The sequence below is a fragment of the Macrobrachium rosenbergii genome, chromosome 21, assembly GCF_040412425.1.
Source record: "Macrobrachium rosenbergii isolate ZJJX-2024 chromosome 21, ASM4041242v1, whole genome shotgun sequence".
Lineage (NCBI taxonomy): Eukaryota > Metazoa > Arthropoda > Malacostraca > Decapoda > Palaemonidae > Macrobrachium > Macrobrachium rosenbergii.
The window spans coordinates 67,120,737-67,143,236 of NC_089761.1; positions in this window are offsets into that span (position 1 = coordinate 67,120,737).

Consider the following 22,500-nt stretch of genomic DNA (forward strand, 5'->3'; position numbering starts at 1 on the left):
ATCTTCATGCTGCATCTTCATGGGTACCATCAAGTGGTTTCGGTGCCGTCTTTAAGGGAAGTGGTCACTACAATCTCACCTCTGCCTCCAATGCTGAAAGATGGACTTTTCCCCATCCCGAATCAATACCTCCTCATCGCTATTTTATCAGTGATTGGGGCCGTTGTCGTCATACTCTGCATAAAGTGGAGTGTGGTTTCTGCACGAAAACAGTGTGTGAGTAATCCCTCACATGAAGGTCAGCCTGCCAAGGGTGTGGCTGTCCATTTGGTACTCGAATCTGGAAATTAGAAAGTACTATTTCCCTAGTGCTGGGGGCAGCACTTCTTTGGGTGGCCGATCATCTGAAAAGCATGTAAGTCACAATTATGTTATGAATTACAATACACAATAGATGCTGAATTAACAAGTGTGGAGGAAAACTTTCCCAAAATCTTGGTGAAGAATGTTTAGCTAGCATATGACGCATTTCCTTGTTAAGTAAGGATGGCATCAGAATTTTTGTGAGATGACACTGTATGTACGTTCGCCGGAAGTGTCCAGGTTCTGGTGAGGAACATGTGTTTATGCGTGTCTTTTGGCAGAGTCCCAAGGTGAGAAGGGATTAGGTCGGTTAAAGGGGATCATTAGAAGACCAACATTGAACCTTTTGAAAAGTCTCGAAAAGTAATGAGACGTGTTGTGCTCAATAACCAAACTGATTTGAACACTGGGGCTCGAGGTAAGGATCATGTCTATTTACCAAACTGTAGTGTGTTTTCTCCATTTCTATAAAATGTATCTGGTTTTTGAATAACATAGGAGGAATTCCCATATTTGTATTTCTTTTGTGTTTTGGGAAACTAAAGAAGATTTTTGCTCGTATTCTTCAGATGTTTCGCTGAGTAAGAGGTCGAGAATGTACTCATTGGGAATATACTACACTTGGACCTATTTTTGATCTGTTTATTTTATTTGATGACCAAGGTGTTAGTCACTAGTATTGGTTGGTCTAGAATCATTAATTTGATGGATTGTGTATCAGAATTTCCTTCCGTTATAATTTCCATTTGTATGTCCGTAGCTTTTGCTGAATTACTTTCGTTAAATTTGCAAAAAAGGCTATTTTTGAATCTGGGTGTTTAATTCCAGTAGGACTTTGTCTGAGGTTAGATACAGTTAGAGGAGTCCACGAGGGAGAAGTAATGTGCTGACCCAATGCTGAACCATCACCACTAGAGAATCTTAGGGATGTAAGTTGATATGGTACTGTTCTTAAAACAGATACCGTGAAGAGACTATGACCCTAATTGACCCTGTGTAGGTAATTAACACACACACACACACACCACACACACACACACACACACACACACACACACACACACACACACACACATATATATATATATATATATATATATATATATATATATATATATATATATATATATATATATATATATATATATATATATATATATTAGTTATGTGGGTCATTCGGCTGATGAGTTTAATTATTAATTACTGTGATTTATATGTCCTTGCTTTACCTAAGACCCACGTACTCCTATCAATTGAGGCTAAAAGTTACCAAAAAAACAGATAATTAACTTAATTAGATTCGGTCACCAGTTGAAACTATGTTACTGAATATATTAACACATAAATTAAATAAACCATATTACTTAACCATCTAGTTCAACAAAAATGATTGAAATAAAAAAAATCTTATGGGAGCTAATAACAGCTCCAACTTCATCCCACTTCGGACTTAAGTTATTTCAACATGAGTTAGTGGATGACACAACAGCTGAGAAAGCTCTTGCAATGCACAGATAAGCAATTCCAAGCACAGGACTCGAGTATATTGTTGCTAATCCTTCTCCAAACAAGATTATTGCCAGCTTCCAAGGTGTGCCCGATTCTGGAAGAGACGTATCCAGATAACACTTCAGATTCCACAACCTCTCACTTATCATTAATTGACTGCAAGGGATGTATCTTAGATCAAGGATATTACAGTAAGACCATGGAGGATACTTTATGCAATCTCACTAGGCAACACTTATTGTATTTCATATAACTAACTTCATAAATGGGATATGGTTTTACTACAATTTCCTTAGCCAGTTACTGTTTAAGGGAGGAACTGGGAGTAATTGTCATCTTCAGACTTAACATGATTTAGATAATGCAGAGATCAATTGCATCAGAAGCCCTGGGTCCATTGAAAAGGCAATTTCCCCAGCTGTTCCACAAGAAGGGTAAAGGACAAAAGGAGGAGGCCGAGAGAGATACACTGTGCTTACTCTAACTTAAGGGTATTGCTGGACTCCCAAGCTGGGTCAAAGTGAGTGGGTGCTTGCTTGGAAGACTCCTCCCACTTAGTGGCCTGCAGGTAGCCTGAAAAATGACAAAACTTGCCAGGTCATAGGAAAGTGAGCTTAAGGTATACGCCAACTAAAGGTGGCCCTGGTAAAACCTGCCCTGTTGAATAGGTCCCTAAACTAAAATTCAAATCCTCAGACGATGGTTGGTGTTTCTGAACAACAGCCAGCTCTCTAGCTTGCCCCTCTAAACTGCTTTTACAAAGAGAAAGCTTTTGGTGCTTTCCTTTCTTTGTTTTTATATATATTCCTACTAAATCACGGAAGAGAGGTCGAACAGTATAAATATTTCTAAGAATATATATGTTGCGCTTGAGGGCAATCAACAATCTCTTTTCCATATGCTTTTATTTACCCGAAACACAACCCTTCAGCTGTTTACAGATCGTCCAGTCTGCTTCCGTAATGCTGGTAAACCACAACTCCTGCTATTTAGGAAAATGTCAGTAATATGAAACTTTCCACCCAAGATGTGACCAAGGCTAACTGTATAAAAGCCAAGTGCTGTTCCGTAAAGAAATTATACAGTTAACTACCATAAGTAAATGGCTGGGATATAAGTAGCTGTTAACTATATACAATTTAATAAGCGATTTTCTTAACTGTAGCACCTCTTAGGCACTTCTGCGATCTTGACTGCTCATACGCTACACATTCCCACCCGCTTTAGTTGACGATGCCCTCATCGTACTTCTCCTTTCATACCTATGCAAGAAATACCGTGAACACGAACCACCTAATCAACACGGTAAACTTGTTACTGACTATCAACAGAAGCTTCTTATTTATTTGCAGGGGAAGAAAAATATGCTTAACACTTTTCTCTCTTTTGTTTCAACCTTTCAGACCTCCTTAACCTAACTGGTTGTATATCATTCCCTACAATGGTGGGCGTTTGTTCAGTCTCAACATCAGTTGTTTGTGAATAGCTAATACCAAACCTCTTCAGAACCTCTTCCATATTTGGCATTGACACTTCATCCTCTGACTGATCATCCACGTCCTCATTTTTCCAGAACCTTTTCCATATGAGGTACTGTGAGTTCTTCGTCCGACTGTCTATCCTCTTCGTTTATCCTTTTATCATCTTCTGTTATACTGATAGGCCTAACATTAGATCTATGTATAACCTTACTTTCATACCCAACAGGCCTAATTTTGAACAGACCACATCTGTCATCCAGCACCTCCTCGATAACCCATTCATCCCCTTTATATTTATCCTGCAGTTTAGCTCTCCCTATAATTTGATTTTCTTTTAGGAGTATTTTCTGTCCCACTTTCAAGTCATTCGTTGTCGAGTTCTCTAGTATTCGTTTTGCCTTACATTTCCAATTCCTATCTGTATTGCTTCGAGCCATTTCCCAAGTCTCCTCCTGGATCTGCCATTGATGGTCTAGCCAAGCTAACTCTGGTGCCTCCATGTCTAACGAATGAGGCTGCTTTTTCCAAACATCTACTGATAATTTAGGCTCGACCGAACATCAAATAAAAGGATAGTATCCCGTTACTGAATGGGGTGTCGCATTATAGACAAATATTAAGCTCTGTATATAACGAGGCCATTTCCTTTTCTTTTCTTCACTCAGAGTTCTTAATAAACCAAAAATAGTTTCTGTTAAATCTTTCCACCATTCCATTCCCTGAGGGTGATACGGAGACGTTCTAGTCTTATGAATGCTAAATTTCTTGCAAATTTCCTTGACCACGGTACTTTCAAAATTCCTTCCCTGGTCGCTATGCAACGTATCAGGAACTCCAAATTTATAAAATATGTCCTCTATCAATAATTTTGCGACCGTCAAAGCTTTTGATTCTTAGTTGGAAAAGCCCACACAAATTTGCTAAAATGATCAATGACAACTAAAATGTGCTCCATTCCACAACTCGACTTTTCGACAGAGCAAAAATCCATTGCAAGTAGTTCAAGTGGTCTAACAGTGGTGATATTTAAGGGTAAAGTCTTTGAAACTGGCATTTCAGGTTTGGTCATTAAGCAAATCTTACATTTCATTATGTAATCACGGATGAAACTCTCATTCCTGGCCAGAAAACTCTGCTCTCCAATAATTTCCAAGTTCTTTCAACACCCTGGTGACCAAACAAATCATGCATTTCATGCAGACATCTGACACGCAGGTCCACCGGTAATGCCACCCTGTATCGATAACTTCCCACGGAATCATCATCCACTTTGTATAGAACACCATCAATTAACTGTAAATTTTCTCTCTCTTTTTTCCATTGTTTTAACTCCTCCAAAATTGAAGGTTCTTCAACGTCCTCCGTCCTCCCCTTCCAAGTATTTTCTTAATGATCCAATAACTGGGCAGGATTTTTGTTTGTTTTCTAGATCCTGCCACTCTAACCAAGTCTTTAGCTCTATAGCTCTAATAACTCCATCATATTCGTGAGGTTCTAACCATTCATCTCCTACGCCCTCCGTTTCAATTTCATCCCTAGTCTGTCGGGACAGTATGTCAGCTCGGCTATTTTCTCTCCCAGGTTTAAATTTGATTTCTAAATTGAACATTTCCAAATCAGCAACCCACCTTTGCTCTGTATTATCAAGCTTCGCTGAGGATAAGTGACTCAGAGGACCATTGTCAGTAAACACAAGGCATTTTGCTCCTATCAAATAATTCTTAAATTTGTCAACCACAGCCCATTTTAGCGCGCATAGTTCAAGCTTTCTAGAACTATAGTTTCTCATTTAACTCGTGGGGTTTTAGTGACCAGCTCACAAATGCAACTGGGTGTAAATCCTTCCCACTGTATTGCGACCGCACAGCACCTAGCCCATCGAAACTAGCATCAATTTCTAACACGAACTCTTTCCCAAACACAACACCTTGCAATACAGGGCTTTCGTTAATGCAGATTTTAGGTTTACAAATGACTCTTCTTCATCTTCTCCCCACTTCCTACAACTTTTTCTGACGATTTGACCTTTGTTCCACTTAAAAGTCTATTCAATGGTTTGGCAATTTGTGCAAAAGTTCTTTACAAAGCGTCGATAAAAGTGCAAAATCCTAGAAATTTCCGTACATCTTTTACCGTTTCAGGTCTTTTCCATTCACTGATAGCTTTAATTTTCTCTGGATCTGGACTTATTCCTCCTTACTTACTATATATCCTAAATATCTCACTGATGTTTGCAGAAAAAAACACTTAGAGGGTTTTAACTTTATGCCATACAAGCGTACCCTTTCCAATAGCTGCTTAACTCTCCCAAAATGTTCTTCTATGGTTTTAGAAAACAAAATCAGGTCATCTAAATAAATTATCAAAACTCAAAACTAAAATCCCTAGGATATTTTCCATGCACCTTTGGAACGTGGCCGGGCTATTTGTCAACCCCATAGGGCACCTACGATATTGAAAATGATCCCAAGGGACGGAAAAAGCTGTCTTTGGCCTGTCTTCCTCTTTCAGCAATATCTGGTGATAACCTTGAGCCAAATCAAAAGTTGAAAAGAATTTGGCACCTTCAATGCATCCATAGTCTCTTGAATCCTGGGCAACGGAAAAGCATCTTTTATGATTTTCTTATTTAGTTGTCTGTAATCAATGCATAGTCTAAGACCGCCGCCTATAAGCTTCCTAACTAGAACTATTGGAGCAGCATATGGACTTTTGCTCTCTTCTATTACGCCCCTCTCTTTTAAATCTTGTAATAACAGTTTAGCTTCAGGAATTAGAGCTGGTGTTATTCGTCTGTAAGGGCAATTTAACAGGTGTCTCATCAGATAATCTTATTTCATGTTTCCCACCCTCTTATTAATCCTAGATCAGAATCATCAGTCTCAAAGCAGTCTCTATATTCGTAAATGAGTTTGTCCAATTCTTCAAGCTCAGGTTCTGCTAGTTCATTTTCATTCACCTTTATGCCCAATCTCTCCCTAAATTCCCGTCTACTTTCCTGTGATGAGTAATTACACTCTGAAGAATTTTTGAATTTTTTGTTCTCTACTACAGCTAAATCCACTTTTGCTATTTTTGATAGTTTTTCAATTACTATATCAGTGTCTAACCAGTTAGCGACACTTATATACCCTACACCCCATTCACACACAGTAAATCCTGGTATCACCTTCAATCCTGGCTGTAACCCATTTATTTCTTCATTCTCAATGTCTTCTATCGCTATATATTCTTTAGGTACATTCTTTAGTTTCTCTACAAAAATTTTGACCATTTTCTTACTCAATTTTGGCACCCTCCTATTCTGCTGGTCGAAACATACCGCATATCCTAAATCCTCTGATAACCATAACCTTAAATTATGCTCAACCATTCCCATACAGCAATCAAACTGCTCTCCACTTCACTAAATTCACCAGTTTGCGTACGTTCTGAACCCAAAACTCTATTCACACCCCATTTCTCAAAGACAGTTGTTAGAACATTCATACCTAACAAACAGTCTTGTTTAGTTGTTTTTCCTAATCCCGAAATTCCGTCTTCAGATTCCTTTATATAAAACACGCAGTTTTTAATCACTAATCCATTGACGCAAATGTCAGTAACCACGTGCCCAACAATACCTATTTCATTTCCATTCATATCGAATATAGTTGTAACATCTTTCCTTAACTCGACCAGTTGTTTCAGATGTTTTTCAAACCAATTTCTTGACAGCAGACTGGAATTCGCTTTTGAATCAACATGCCCAACAACGCTTTTTCCCATTATCTCTACTTCTAGTTTTAAAGTCTCACCTCTCCATTTAATCTGCGAGACATTACTTTGTGTATCAATATGTTCTGGGCTTTTTGACTGTACAGTACAACTCCCAATGGGAGTTTCTTCACGTTCCACATTTTGAACAAATCTTGCAACAGTGTTACTAACAAGCCGGACGTTCTTTTCTTTAACGCTTTGGCCTTACATGTTTCCCCTGCTTTGAACCAGTTCCTTCGTTTTCTAATGCCCTTATCACCTCGTATTTGCCATTACCGTCTCTCTCGCTTAATGGCTTATTATTTCTCCTGAACCAACATCTACTTGCAATATGCCCAACTTTCCCACAGAGTCAACATACATTCGGCATTGTTACTTCTTCCCTTGATGTAAAATTCGACCTTCATCCCTATCAACTCCACCAACGTTACTTGTATTACCACCTTTACCTAATTTGATAGTTCTGTATAATCGTACTGGTTGCTAATTCCACAATTCTGAGATATATGCCCCGATTCCCCACATTTCCAGCATTTTCCCTTAAAGGTATTCTGAAAAACTTTATTCCTATTGATCACCTTTTTGTTATAAAACGGTTCCTCATTCAACTTCTCTAAATTTAATTTCAACCGATTTCGTGCAAATCTCGCAGCTTCCTCTAGGTCGAGAATTCTTCCTTCATCCATTCTTTGTTTTAATTCGCAGCCAACTATGCGATCTCTGGAGTCCTCTAGCAAAATTGCACACTTACTTTTTTCCCTTTCACCTGCATGCATTTTATCTTGCTTCAGATCTTCATCTAATTCGTTTATCCTATCAGCAAATGCCCATACATCTTCATCTATCCCTGCTTCGCGCTCCACAATTCCCTACACTTTTCAAATTCATCAGGTTCATGGGCATAGGCGTCTATTAACTTCCTCTCCAGTTCAACGAGACTGCACGGTTTTGACATCTGAATTCTCGTTAAAGCAGGTTCAGCTAAATTATCCATTGCAAACAGCACCGCCTTTTCACCTGTCAGACCTAACTGTTCAGCACAATATCTTGCCCTCTTTACCCAATTCTTTATTGTATGTCTGTTGCAATTCCGACCTGATAATATGCTTAGTTTAGGAACCTCACGAAAAATCTGGACACTAATCTCCTCATGTTCCTCATTAATATTACCATTCCTTTCGGGTAACCTACATTCTTTATTCCTAATCTTCTCATACTGATTCCTTAATCTCTCAACATCTTCCTCCAACACCCGACATTTTTCCCTCAAAGTGGAATCAACATCATACAATGCCTCGGTAACTTTTTCTTCATCAAGTGATTCGGCCGCTTTCCCATTCCTCCTACCTACAATCTTAATAACATAATCCAGTCTATATTCCTGTTTTTTCAGCATCTGATGCAACTTGTCTTGGTTACTCTTTAAAACCGTAATCAGTTCACTTATCCGACCTGTTACCATGACTTTTTCTTCCTGCATACTATCGTATAATCTGTAAACACTCTCTATTTCCCGCTGGTTATCTATGACCCTCTCTTCTAACTTATTAATCCTTTGCAATAAGAACTGATTATTATTTGCTTTTACACGAGATGTTTTAGTCATATCTGCTATGTCCCCTGCATCAGAAAGTCCACAATCCAAATCTTCTCTGTGTACCTCAGCTCGAATTGCACCTTTCTTGAACCCTTTCCCTAAATTGCCATTAAACTGAAACTGTGGCCTATCGTTCTTCTTCCCTGTCACATAACTAAGCACTTCAAGACTTTCGTCATCCCATGACTCCCTTTCACTTAAATCCAACCAATACCAATGATTTTTCACACTCATTTTTCCCGTTGCAGTCAAAATTCACCAGAATAGTACCAAAGAGGCCTACCTTCCAGTCAGTGAGTTGCAAACTTCCCAATTCTTCTGGCCTCTTCGGATGATGTCTTTGTAGATTTTCAGTGCCCTTTTCAATCTTCTGAATAGTGAATCTTCCACTCCTGCTGGGCCTCCGGGTTGTGTTCTTCCAGAGCATCCGTGGTGTTTTCAGTCTCTGCTACCAAATGTTGCGCTTTGAGGGCAATCAACAATCTCTTTTCCATATGCTTTTATTTACCCGAAACACAACCCTTCAGCTGTTTACAGATCGTCCAGTCTGCTTCTGTAATGCTGGTAAATCACAACTCCTGCTATTTAGGAAAATGTCAGTAATATGAAACTTTCCACCCAAGATGTGACCAAGGCTAACTGTATAAAAGCCAAGTGCTGTTCCGTAAGAAATTATACAGTTAACTACCATAAGTAAATGGCTGGGATATAAGTAGCTGTTAACTATATACAATTTAATAGGCGATTTTTCTTAACTGTAGCACCTCTTAGGCACTTCTGCGATCTTGACTGCTCATACGCTTTACATATATATATATATATATATATATATATATATATATATATATATATATATATATATATATATATATGTATGTATGTATATATATATATATATATATATATATATATATATATATATATATATATATTTATATATTATGTATTTCCTTGATTTCTAGATTCGTAAGAGGCTTTACAGGCCGGCAACAGATCTTTCTTTAATTTGGCCTTGGAAATCTGACTTTATGTTGAGAGAAATCATAAAAAGAAAAGAAAAGTGGGGATGATTCAATGAGCTTAGGGCTCTACTTCATGAGGAATGTTACGTAAACACTTTGGTTGAATTAAGTAATTATATTTACAGAAAGAATCAAAGGAAAATGGTTAAATGAATTATTAGGAGGCTTGCAACTCCTGAAGATCTTTCTACTGAAGTCTTGAATGATGGCAAGGCGCAGTCCAAGATGAGTCCACAGCAAAGGCCCTCTGCAATAGAGAGGTAAACAATACACGCCAGTAAAAGGAAAATATAACATACAATGACTCAAGGTTGCACTGATGGGCAAAGGACTCGAGGAATGAATGAACACTTTACACTTGAACACAGAGCATTGGCAATGGCACTGAATAAAATGGCACAAGGATAGAGGTAGAATACTGGTACTCACGCAACACTTCCAAAGGGCAAACTGTTGTGACTGAAAAGTCTTTACTTGTACTTTACCTCAGGGGAAGTGGGTATCTGTGAAGAATGACGAGGAACAATCATACATATGGCAATGCACACTATCACTTGGACAATCCACTTGAGGCTGCTGTGACAGCTGACACAGGGATCTTCTTTGCTAGTTCTACCATGATCAGTCGCAGCTCTAGGAGTTCATCAGCCAAGTGAGAGAGGGCAGAATACTGACTTCGCGATTGTGTCTGCAACGGACTGAGACAGAGAAGAGGTAGTCGGGTGAGGGGGCATGAGAGGCTTGCAGGTATCAATAACCAGCTCAGGCACGGGGAATGCCCCATCTTTTTACAATAATGGCAAGTTAGGGGCTTGCCCAAATTTCCAACCTTAGGGGGAGCTGATCCTCCAAAGAGGGGCAGGAGATTTATGTTCCACCCCATGGATCCCTCCTGAGGGTGGTGAGTCTCCCACATGCCTGCTATTCTGCAACACTCAGTGAGTGTTGCAGGGCTTTTCTACTACATGAGTGGCAAGAAATGCTCAAATTTAAATTTCTTGATTACTTCGGCAGCGCTAGTGGCCCCTTCGGGACTCGAGCCATTTTGCTAATGCCCACTCGGAATGGTGCAGCCCAATCAGACCAAGTCTGGTCTGCTTCTCTTAGCTGCTCTCTTCAACGCCTCCTCCACTGCTCAAGGTAATCTTGAATGTCTTGGTAACTGATTGGCATACGGCTTCCTAGTTTCCCCTATCCAGTACCTAAAGGGTGTGGTAGGCAACAGTGCCTTCCCTCCCAGGAATTTAGTGAGAACAAGGGAGAGTTCTGCGGGTAAGAGGGTGCAACGCTCCAGGACTCTTTCAGCCCTCTCAATCCATACTTCGGGTTCTGCCTCTGTCCATTTTAGCATAAACGAGTAAGCTTGGCTGAGGGCGCTCATTCCTGCCGCAGGAGGCTGGGGTGGGGGCTGGCGTTTTGCCGTTCTAACATCTGGGGGTCATGGGCACGCGGCCGTTCTCGCTCCTCTCTCTCTTTCTCCTCTCTCTTCTCCTGGGCAATTCTCTCTTTCTCTCTCTTGTCTCTCCTTCTCTCTCTCTTGCCGCTACATCTCTTCTCTCTTCTCCTGAGCAATTCTTTCCTTCTCCTTCTCCTGTCTCTCTGCTTCCCTTTCCACTTTGGCATAGTCTGCCCTCTCTTGGACCCAGTCCCTCAGGGCTTGTCCTGCTAGTCCCATGTCCTTCCCAGCGGACATGTATAATTTAAAGTCCTCATTTTGTTGGGCTCTGGCAGTAGCCGTTTTGTCAAACTTAGTGGGCACATCCTTCCAAAGTTAAGAAAAAAAAATTAAATATGGTCGGGAACCAGGAAATGGGCGTCTTGTAGGACTTGGAAATTCTCGCCTCGTACAACGTACAACTTAGTAGAGTCTCGTAAGTCTTGGAATTTGGTTTACCCATAGGACTTGGAAATTTTTGCCTCGTACGACGTAGAATTTAGTGGAGTCTTGTAAGACTTGGAATTTGGTTTGCCCGTAGGACTTGGAAATTCTCACCTAGTACGACGTAGAATTTAGTGGGGTCTCGTAAGACTTGGAATTTGGTTTTGCCCATAGGACTTGGAAATTCTCGCCTCATGCGACATAGAATTTAGTGGAATCTCATAAGACTTGGAATTGGGATCCATCCTGTAAAACTGAGATTGGATTTGTCTTGTAAGACTTGAAAATAGGATTTGTCCCGTAGGACTTGGAAGTTACTAATGGGAAAAAAAAAAACAAAAGAATTTTGCTGAGAGTGGCCCGAGTAGGGAACAATCTTTATAGGTACACTGCTCGGGTGATGAATGTTGGTACGCAGGGAGGGGAGGGGTGAACGTCGTCTGATGCTCACTGGTGTTAGTTATTTTTAGACCCTGTTTGAATGACCCTTCTGTTTACAAACCATCTGGTCTTCTGACTCCGGGAAATTTCCTGGGATGAGCAGATAACAGTAAAAATGACCTCGTAATTTTCCCTAGAAGCGGAGTTCAAATTTTGCTTTCCTAACACCTAATTCAAGTTTTAGCTAAACTGAGAGAGAGTATTTCAGCAATGAAAGCCGATCTTATCCCACAGGGAAGTTCGTCCGTGCCTAAATAATTCGCTATTCTGAAGTGAGAAGCAAAGCATATGGCAAAGAATTTAAAACAGAGGAATTTCTTTTGCACTATTCCTCGAAACAAAATGGTTAGCACTGGTTATTTCCTAACTACTTATCCTGAAAGGCATGCATTAACAAGTCTAATACGGCAGTTCTCTTCTCTCAGTGGATACATGCGTCCCTATTCCTAATTCCTAGGAACAGTCACGACTGTAAAAAAAAGAATTTTGCGAAGATAAGCACATTACTTATGTGGAACTCTCTTGGTCTGTGCTCTTGGTACCAGGCTCAGAGTTTGTCTCGCACCCACCTTAGCTTTGCTAATCGCTGATTTGGCGAGTTGCAAATGCAACAAAGCAACAATAGAAGGAAAAATGCAATTGCAAAACGAGATCTATGGGAAGGTCACCATTTTTTATGCATTTCCCTTGATCTCTAGATTCGTAAGAGGCTTTACAGGCCGGCAACGGATCTTTCTTTAATTTGGCCTTGGAAATCTGACTTTATGTTAAGGGAAATCATAAAAAGAAAAGAAAAGTGGGGATGATTCATTCAGCTTACGGCTCTACTTCATGAGGGAATGTTACGGAAACACTTTGGTTGAATTAAGTAATTATATTTACAGAAAAGAATCAAAAGGAAAATGGTTAAATGAATTATCAGGAGGCTTGCAACTCCTGAAGATCTTTCTACTGAAGTCTTGAATGATGGCAAGGCGCAGTCCAAGATGAGTCCACAGCAAAGGCCCTCTGCAATAGAGAGGTAAACATTACATGCCAGTAAAAGGAAAATATAACACATACAATGACTCGAGGCTGCACTGATGGTGCCAGGACTCGAGGAATGAATGAACAATTTACACTTGAACACAGAACATTGGTAATGGCACTGGATAAAATGGCACAAGGATAGAGGTAGAATACTGGCACTCACAAAACACTTCCAAAGGGCAAACTGTTGTGACTGAAAAGTCTTTACTTGTACTTTACCTTGGGGAAGCGGGTCTCTGGCAAAAGATGACGAGGACAATCACATGCATGGTGATGCACACTATCACTTGGATGATCCACTCGAGGATGACTGTAGAGATGATGACGAGTCTGGAGTCAGGTGGACGGGGAGGCCTCTCAGCACCTCTCACGTGCGTACGATTTCTCTGGCTAAATGCCGGTTAAACTCACTAACTGCCCTGTGACTGACTGCCGAGATGTCTCCTGTCCTCTCCTTTAAAGGCCTCGGCCAAGGGTGGTGACTGAGTGCAAACATCTGCCAAGTCTGGTGACCATGTGCAAAAGATGCATCTTCCCTGGTGTCCTGCAGAGAGACAATTCAGCTGGCTTAATCTGCTTTTAGAAAGATTGTTTTAAGCATCTTAGTTTGGCTAAGCTGCTTAAGTGAGTGGCACCCAACCTCTTATCTTTGCCCTTTTTGACCGTGCCATCTAAATATCTGTTTCAGGTAAAGAAAAGGGACAGGTCGAAATGTTGATAAATTTTGTCTTTTGATATCTAGGTCAACTGGGATCGGCTATGCAGCGACAATTCTAATCTCAATAAATTAAGGGCAAATTAAGGGTCAGCTGTGCAGCGACTTCTTGTAACTTCTAATAATATATGTATACACACATACATACACACACATATATATGTATGTATATATATATGTATATATATATATATATATATATATATATATATATATATATATATATATATATATATATATATATATATATATATATATATATATATATATATATATATATATATATATATATATATATATATATATATATATATACTGAATATATTTGTGTATGTGTGTCTGTTGGATGAACCTCTTGTGTAGAAAACATCCATAGCTTTAACTGCTTCATACTAAACACAGAAGGTTCATCAGCAACGTAGCAGAGCCCCTACAAACATTGCGCCATTCACCTCTATCTTGCATAACTCATGCGTCCTTGATGTTGAAGCCCATCCTTTGCAGTACCACTTGCTTAACATCTACCTATTACTCTCTAGATCTTCCACTCCTCCTCCATCCTAACACTTCCGTAATTTTAAATTCTTTTCACCAAGGAACAATTTCTTATTCCTTCAACATAACTAAACCATTTCAAAACACTCTTATCTATTCTTTCACCTACCTAACCCTCTTAGCATTCCTTCTGCGAATCTGTAGATTTCTCACCCTTTTCTGTTATTTTTATGCCACTTACACATTCTAAACTATGCATCTCTCAAACTTCTTCCCTTTATCATTCATTCGCAATCAGAATCTATGCCTCAGTTCCATTAAAAACAGTTGGCTCAAGAATCCTTCTATGCATTCCAATTTTGGCCTCCAAAGTTGCTTCAACTTTCTTCCCATTCTCTTGCTAACATCCTTCTCACCTCACGTCGTCTCTCGTACAACCATTATTTGAAATATTCGTGCTTAGATGCTGATACGAATTTATTGGCTTCATTCTTACAATATTCGTATCAACATTCTTTTCTCCACCTTTCTGGGCCCCATTTACCTTTATAGCCTAAATTTTGCCCATATTTTTTCTCAACCTTCTCCTCTTGCGGATACTATCACACTCTCTCTAGTTAAAGCAGTTTCATTTCACTGTCCCCAGCCAGTACTGTACCAACTGCAAACATCAACCATTCCATACTATTTACGACCCATCTTGTCCTTCAGATTTGCATCTGTATCAGCTACATTTCATTTTACTTCTCACTGAATAATTTAGTCTCTCTAAAGTCCCGCATCAAGTCACTCAACCACCGTTTTCATTGCATGTCTGATTTTTCTCTAGTACCTTCCTCCTTTATAATTTGTCCACGACCCTCCAGTCTGTATTGTAATAATGACATCTCGAGCGTTTCTCAATCCCATCCTCCTAAAAATGCTAACTCTTATTTCTATACACTTTCTCCTTGTAAGCTCTCCTAACTCTCTCACCATCAAATTCACTTGTTTTGATGACCATGATAGATATATTTTGAACTATTCCTCTCCATCCTGAACTTATCCTTCGTTAATTCATTTCAACCAAGTATCTCCGGGCACTCCTATTCTCTCCAATATAATTATCCAAAGGCTTTTTTCAGGAATTTCTTCAGACGTATTATCAAATTCTTACGTTTATTTTCACAAAATGGCACTTCTGAAATGTTTTTATCAAAAAAACGTTTCACGAACTGTCATTTTATAAATTACTTCAGGCTCACTTATATAAGCAAATTTCCATTTGCCTAATTCAATGGAGATTCTTTGCATCGTAGCGACTCTGCTAAATCTTTTACTAAATCATAACAGCTCAACGTATGCTGAAGGTGGCTTGGCAATCAGAACTCTCAGTTCTGCACAATTTATTTTATGGGTAAAGGATGCTCTTACACCTATCGTACGTAATTTCTCAGCTAAATTTTCTCATCGTGGTTCTATTGCTCTTATAACACTGCAATATGCTTTCCTATTCCTGTGGCCTCTCTCAATTTCTGTTTGCTAGGTTCCCATAACATTTGCATTTGAAGACTTTACCCTTTTTTCCCGTGACTAGCCTACTTAATCATCTACTTAACTTTCCTCTTGGAAATATGCGTTTGTGCGGCTTCTTCCAAAGAAAGATGGCTATTCTGACCCTTGCGTTTAAATTTCTTCTGTCGCTAAAGTGTTTAAAACTATTCAGCTCTCCAGTTTTATAGAGCAAAATTTAAACTATTTTATTCAAGTCACAGATGATCTAATGTTTGGTCATCTTTTTAGAATGATGAATAATATTGTTTTCAATCTTTTTCTTTGCAAAGTTCACAAAAGGGCTTGTTAGTGGAAGTTCTTAAAAACAGCTCTACCTCTCTCTGTGATCTTATGTACCGCCTTCTGTCTGGTTACCTAGTTTCTGTCCATCGATACTTTTCAACTTTTTAATTGGTCAGAGCATATAAATCTGGTTTGAAAAAATTCTCTGATTAAAACTGTCGTTTGTACTTTTAAAAAACTTAAATTAAACGTTACAAACTCCTTTATTCGTCTTTTTGAATGAAGCTGGGGAATAACTGTTCAGAAATACTTTTTTCCCATTCACAATGGCTTTTTCCGGTGGATTTTCTCAGGCTCAACTACTGCTGTGACCGCAGTTCCACTGAGTCTCACACCCAACCTTCGCCTTGAGGATATCTGCACCTGCAGGACTACTCGCCCGGGTACATCTGCTTCCCTTCTTTAGCAATGCTATGGAAGTCACAGCCTTCCGCTTCGTTCCAGCTCTGCGCTATGTGACAGCATACAGTTGCCAATCTGTCGACCTGCATATATAAAAAAATAATCTTAAGTAAGGTGACGAGGCAATGATAAGAAAAAATAATCTTAAGTAAGGTGAAGAGGCAATGATAAGAAATAGGACCAACAATAAAAAAAAAAACCTAGCTAACGCAAATAATAATTTGTGTTTCCAGTGTTGCAATAACTGAGATAATTTTACAATGCAACTGTTAACGAAAATTAGTCATGTCTCTTTAACTGACTATGTATTTTCTTCATGTTTTTTTTTATATTTACACTTTACTCCGTTATAATTAAAAAGAATAAGACTGAAAAATGCCAACTTGACCATAGCTTTAATTCAGGCTACTGTGTGGTGCCCAGGAATTGGGAGAAAATCTGAACATTTATTTTTGGCTTTCAAAGAGGCAATTAGAGAGGGACGAAATATCTCTCCGAAAGCTAATTAGATTTTAAAATTGTCTTCAAGTTTGTTCATTTGTGCTAGAGATCCATCCCTACAAGGTGGATATCATTTGAAATTTTAAGAAAAACCAGTAATCAATAAGATGTATGGGCATAATGTAGCAAACATCACTGTAAATCTATTATTTACAGTGAGCATAGAAAATTTTTTTGAAAAGATCGCTTTACAATTTTATCATTTACACATTGTTTACAGCCTTTATTAAAACTATTTTTAGTCGCTTCCGATCAGAACTGAACACCTACCTGTACTCAGTGGCGGTTCTTTTCAGCGAGCTTCGCTTTCGGCCCCAGTTCTCTTCCTTTGACTTTCCATCCGTTCAACTTGCCTTCCTCCAAGCTAGCTCTCAAACTTCTCTAACTTTATTTGCTATAATTTTTCACCTTTCGAGTAAAGATAATAATATCGAAGTCAGTGAGATTCATTTATCACTGCGCATCCTCATCACTTTGATCACCGTCTCTGCACTTTCTAAAATAATGAATAACAAAGGTCAAGTTACTCGCCGATAGCTTATCGATAACCAAGAATGAAATGGGCCAAGTATCATCGTCAGTCATCAATTAGGTTACAGGAAGATCCGATTCAAGCTCGTTTTAATAACACCGCAAAGTTCATCATACAACTGAAAAAATGAGAGAAATACAAAAAAGTTTTTTTTTTTTTGTCTCACCTAGTGTCTAGGGACTTTATTAAGAAAATCACCGTTCATACCTGGCGTAGGAACTCTACCCTAACCTAACCTACAAGTTACTGATTTCGCCAAAGTGATCCCAGACGGCAGTTTCACAACATTCTGTTATCTATGCCGTGTTATGCCTTATGAATTCATGAGATCGTTGCACATCATTGCCGAACCATCGCGTTGCTCAGCTACTGAAGAAAATCCGTTGGTCACAGAGTCTCCGAGAAATTCCTTTAAACGAAATCCCAAATACAAATGGGAGAATTTATCGTCAGGGCATCTCTTGGGAGTGTCAGTGTGATGGTGATGCAATAGGACAAGTGGAAAGCAACATTCAGTAACTGGAGAAAATGTCAGCATGTCTCATTACACCAGTTTTTATTATCCTAAAGCCTCGTTGACACGGGGCTAGTTTAGCAACCGCTAGTACTAGCGACCTTTGAACTACCCCTCTACTTGCCCAATGTCAACGAAAAGTTAGTAAGCTTGCTACTTGCTGGGGTAGTCCAGGACAGTGGCAAGAGAAGCTGATGTCGGCTGCTTTGCTTCGCTACTTGCCTGTCATGTGACCAACCAGCCGCCACAACTGTCCACATGTCAACGCCAAGTTGCCGCTTTGCTGGACAGTTGTCATCACCTTCCCGAACGCAAGCACGTGCGAGAAGTGGAGTCAAATGAAGTTTCCACGTTTTGGGGAATTTATGAGGATATGAATGCCTGTGGGATATAAGGCACATTGATTACATGAACAGAAACAAGCGTGACATGGCAATGAATATGTTAGTGAAGCTTTGATGAAGGAAGGCCTTCATGTTCCCAACGTTGGTTAAAAATAACACATAAACGACATATCCCTCTTTCAGAAAACACAACATCAATGGCGCAATCTTTTAATACACCATGTGGTTCTACAGTTTCAAACACAAATGTAGGCCCTATGAATAATGAATCACAATTTCCCATGGAGAGTGTTGCTTCTTATGAAGAACTATAATGGTTTATATTACAATGCTTTATCCTTAATATTCTCTACATTGAAATTTAATCAATAAAAACTTGTTCACAACGCTATTTTCTTTTTATTCTCCTAAATATTTTGTGATTTATGTGCGATAACTACACTTACAAATATACAAGTTTGCTAGAAATAAACAATGTATAGGTGAAAATTGCAACGTATTTGCAATGTATTACCTGTAAGTAGTTGTTCAGTACATCAATGATTGCCTGCAGTGCTTTAGACAAAACTTTGAAATAGTGAAGGCCGGCACCCTGAAGAAGTATGCAAGTGATGCAAGACTATCCCCACTTGCCAAATAACGCAAGGTTATTTCAATTTTAATCCTTGCTGGGACAGCGTTTCTCATTGGTGTGTCCTTTGTAGATATGTGAGGCTCCACCAAATGTAGCAGTTCCTCAAACGTCTGCACATCCATGCGCATATGTCTTTTTTTTCTGTAGGATCTTCAGTAGCTAATTCAGTAAGTAGTGTACTGGAGCCTCCTAAACTTTCTCTCCGCTGAAGCCACTTCCTCACCCATATTGTACGTTTTTCTTCCTTTTGTTATTCACAATTATTTCTAATTCCTTTGCCAAAACAACAACTGCAGCATCATTGCTACATCCATGTCACTGGACATCTTGATGGCTACTGGCTGCAAATACTTTCCCGCCAAACTTTCCTATTGTCAACACTTACTTGCCGGGTAAGTTAACTTGTAGCTAGCACTAGCGGCTACTAAACTTGCCCCGTGTCAACGAGGCTTAAGCCAGTTCCCTGAGCACCTAATCACTTCAGTGCTGCTCCACTAGAATAGAAGAATTGTTGAGATTCTGAACTCGTTAACATTTGTGCAAGTCACTAAGTTAAGTATATCTTAGTTTAACCAGACCACTGAGCTGATTAACAGCCCTCCTAGGGCTGGCCGAAAGGATTAGATTTATTTTACGTGGCTAAGAACCAACTGGTTACCTAGCAACGGGACCTACAGCTTATTGTGGAATCCGAACCACATTATGACGAGAAATAAATTTCTATCACCAGAAATAAATTCCTCTAATTCTTCATTGGCCGGTCAGAGTCGAACGCTGGGCCAACAGCGTGCTAGCCCAGAGCTCTATGCACCCTCCAATGAAGAACTTTGTGCAAGTCACTGTAACCCCAGAGTACTCACTTCTTACATTGTATTTGATTTCCCAAATAGCCAAACTCATCACTCTGGCCGGGTAATTGCCACGACCACAGCAACAGTAGCAGTTGTATAACTAATCAAGAGTCAATTTTAAGAGTAGTCACGGGCTCACCCTCTATGAATAATTTGTAATAATACTGAAATATCAATAATGAATTAATCACAAGAAAAAGTGCTAATGGCGAATATGATTTATTTTAAAACATGTAACTCTAGAGGAAGTTAGCAGTTAACAAAATAACGAAGTGAAGAAAAAAAGAGTTATTCACCAGACTGCAGATGGTTTTGAGAGAGAAATTTAAATAATAATAATAAGCGGACAAGCAATGAATAAATGTTGGAGAGGAGGGGACTGTCAATGAAGAATTTAGAGTGCACTGAAGTTTCGCGGCATTGAAGATGACAGTGCAATACCGAAGACGTCAAGCAGAAGAAAGCGACTGTGAGGAAATGAAAGCACCCTGGGAGATGATAGGCTGCTTTTCCGGAGATCGTTGACTACCAACAGTCATTATTCACGACGTGAATTCATGAAAGGAGCCGACCAGGTGCCGGAGGTAAATAAATACTTAAACAAAGAAAGTCCAAAAAGGGAATAAAGACGCTAGGAGAGGAACAATTACTTTGAAACACAAACAAATAAAAAAAAGATTCGCGTGATAAATAGAAATATAACAGAATGAAGAGAAATAACTGGAAATACAAGAATATCATTATAGATGAGATTATAGATTAGATAATGAAATATATAGGCTACACACATATATAAATATATATATATATATATATATATATATATATATATATATATATATATATATATATATATATATATATATATATATATATATATATATATATATATATATATATATATTTCTGATTCACACTGGGAACGAACCTCGGTCTCTCGAGTGACAGGCCAAGGCTGTATCAACGGACCTACCGGTGATATTCAGAAATTTATTTCTGTGAAACACGTGCTCATGTGTTCGTTATTTCCATACACACACACACACACACACACACACACACACACACACACACACACACATATATATATATATATATATATATATATATATATATATATATATATATATATATATATATATATATATATATATATATATGTGTGTGTGTGTATATATAATAATGTGTGTGTGTGTGTGTGTGTGTGTAATGTGTGTGTGTGTATAATATATATACACTATAATTAGCCAAGTGTTTCAAACTTGCCTATCAGCTATAATGGTGAAGATAAGTTGATTTCGATTCTGAGTAAAGAACTTTAATTTGCTGGGCATATGTACAGCAGAGCTGATTTCAACTTACATTTCTCTTGCTAGCCGGTTGGTTAAAGTGACTATTGTTATTTCTAAACCAGGCTGAGATTCGAATCCTGGCTGGAGAAGAAATACTTAGCAATTATAGTACCCTTTTGATGGAAATTAAAAGCGGATATTAAAAGCTCCCAACACAATAGTTGACCGAGTACTTAATGAAGATGCACATCAAGAGCCTTTTGCATTTGAATGTCGAAAGAAATTGGCTGTTTCCAGAACTACATCCGAGACAGACAGACAATCAATGAGGACAATAATGAAACCTAGGATGTCGGATGAGGCCTGCGATACAGAGAGAATAGACAAAAACAAAGGTATACGCAGAAAAATATCATTGAGGAGACTAAGAAAGTAAACCAGAAAGCATTAAGTAGTCAAGTCTAGATGGTGAAGTTTGAAGATGAAGAAGAGATGAAAAAAGAATATTTAGATATAAAAAGTTGAAGGTGTTGACAAAGTCAGTATCAATGAAATAACCGTCAATGTCAAAAAAAGAAGACAATACCTGTCAAAGGAGGGATGCCTCAATAATGATATCAGGAGAAGAAGAAGAGAGGCAATGCTAGGCGGAACATTTCTGTGAAGCTAAGAATAAGAGATATGACGGGGATAATATGATAGATATCACAGAAATTGACGAAGACTTGAATTTGCTTATGAGTGAAATCGTATATTTTGAGGTGCAATCAGTGGTAAAGGAGCTTAGGGGAAGGAAAACATAGGACTATAATGCAATCGCTACACAGATGATTTTGGCTGAGATTGAAATGACACCACTAATACTACCTACGCTGTTTTGCAGACGATTGGGAGTGGAAGCGGTTGTTAATTTACCAGAGAAAGATGATCTGACTAAACCGGATAACTTTAGAGGCATTGCAAATACGCTGGTATAAATGAAAATATTCATTTCGCTTATTCTCAATAGGCTGGAGGAAAATAATTTAATGAAAAGCCCAGAGAGGTGAACAAGCTGGTTTCGAAAGGTAGGAGTCCCCACATGAAATATTTGTGCAGTGGTATAGAGAGCAGCAGTGTGTGAAATTAAAAATTGTCTTCTGAGTGCCGTTGTTGTTTACCAGAAGGCATTCACAGTATCAGCATCCCACCATGCAAAGCATTTTAAAAAAATAATTACTTAATAATAAAACACTGCTAGCTCGAACATCGCTGATGTACGACAGATAATCAAGAGGAAGTCAGTACGCAATAAAGCTATAAAAATATATCAAATAGATTTTCTCCCTTTGAATTTTGGGTCAGTAAAACCACTCAGACTAGAT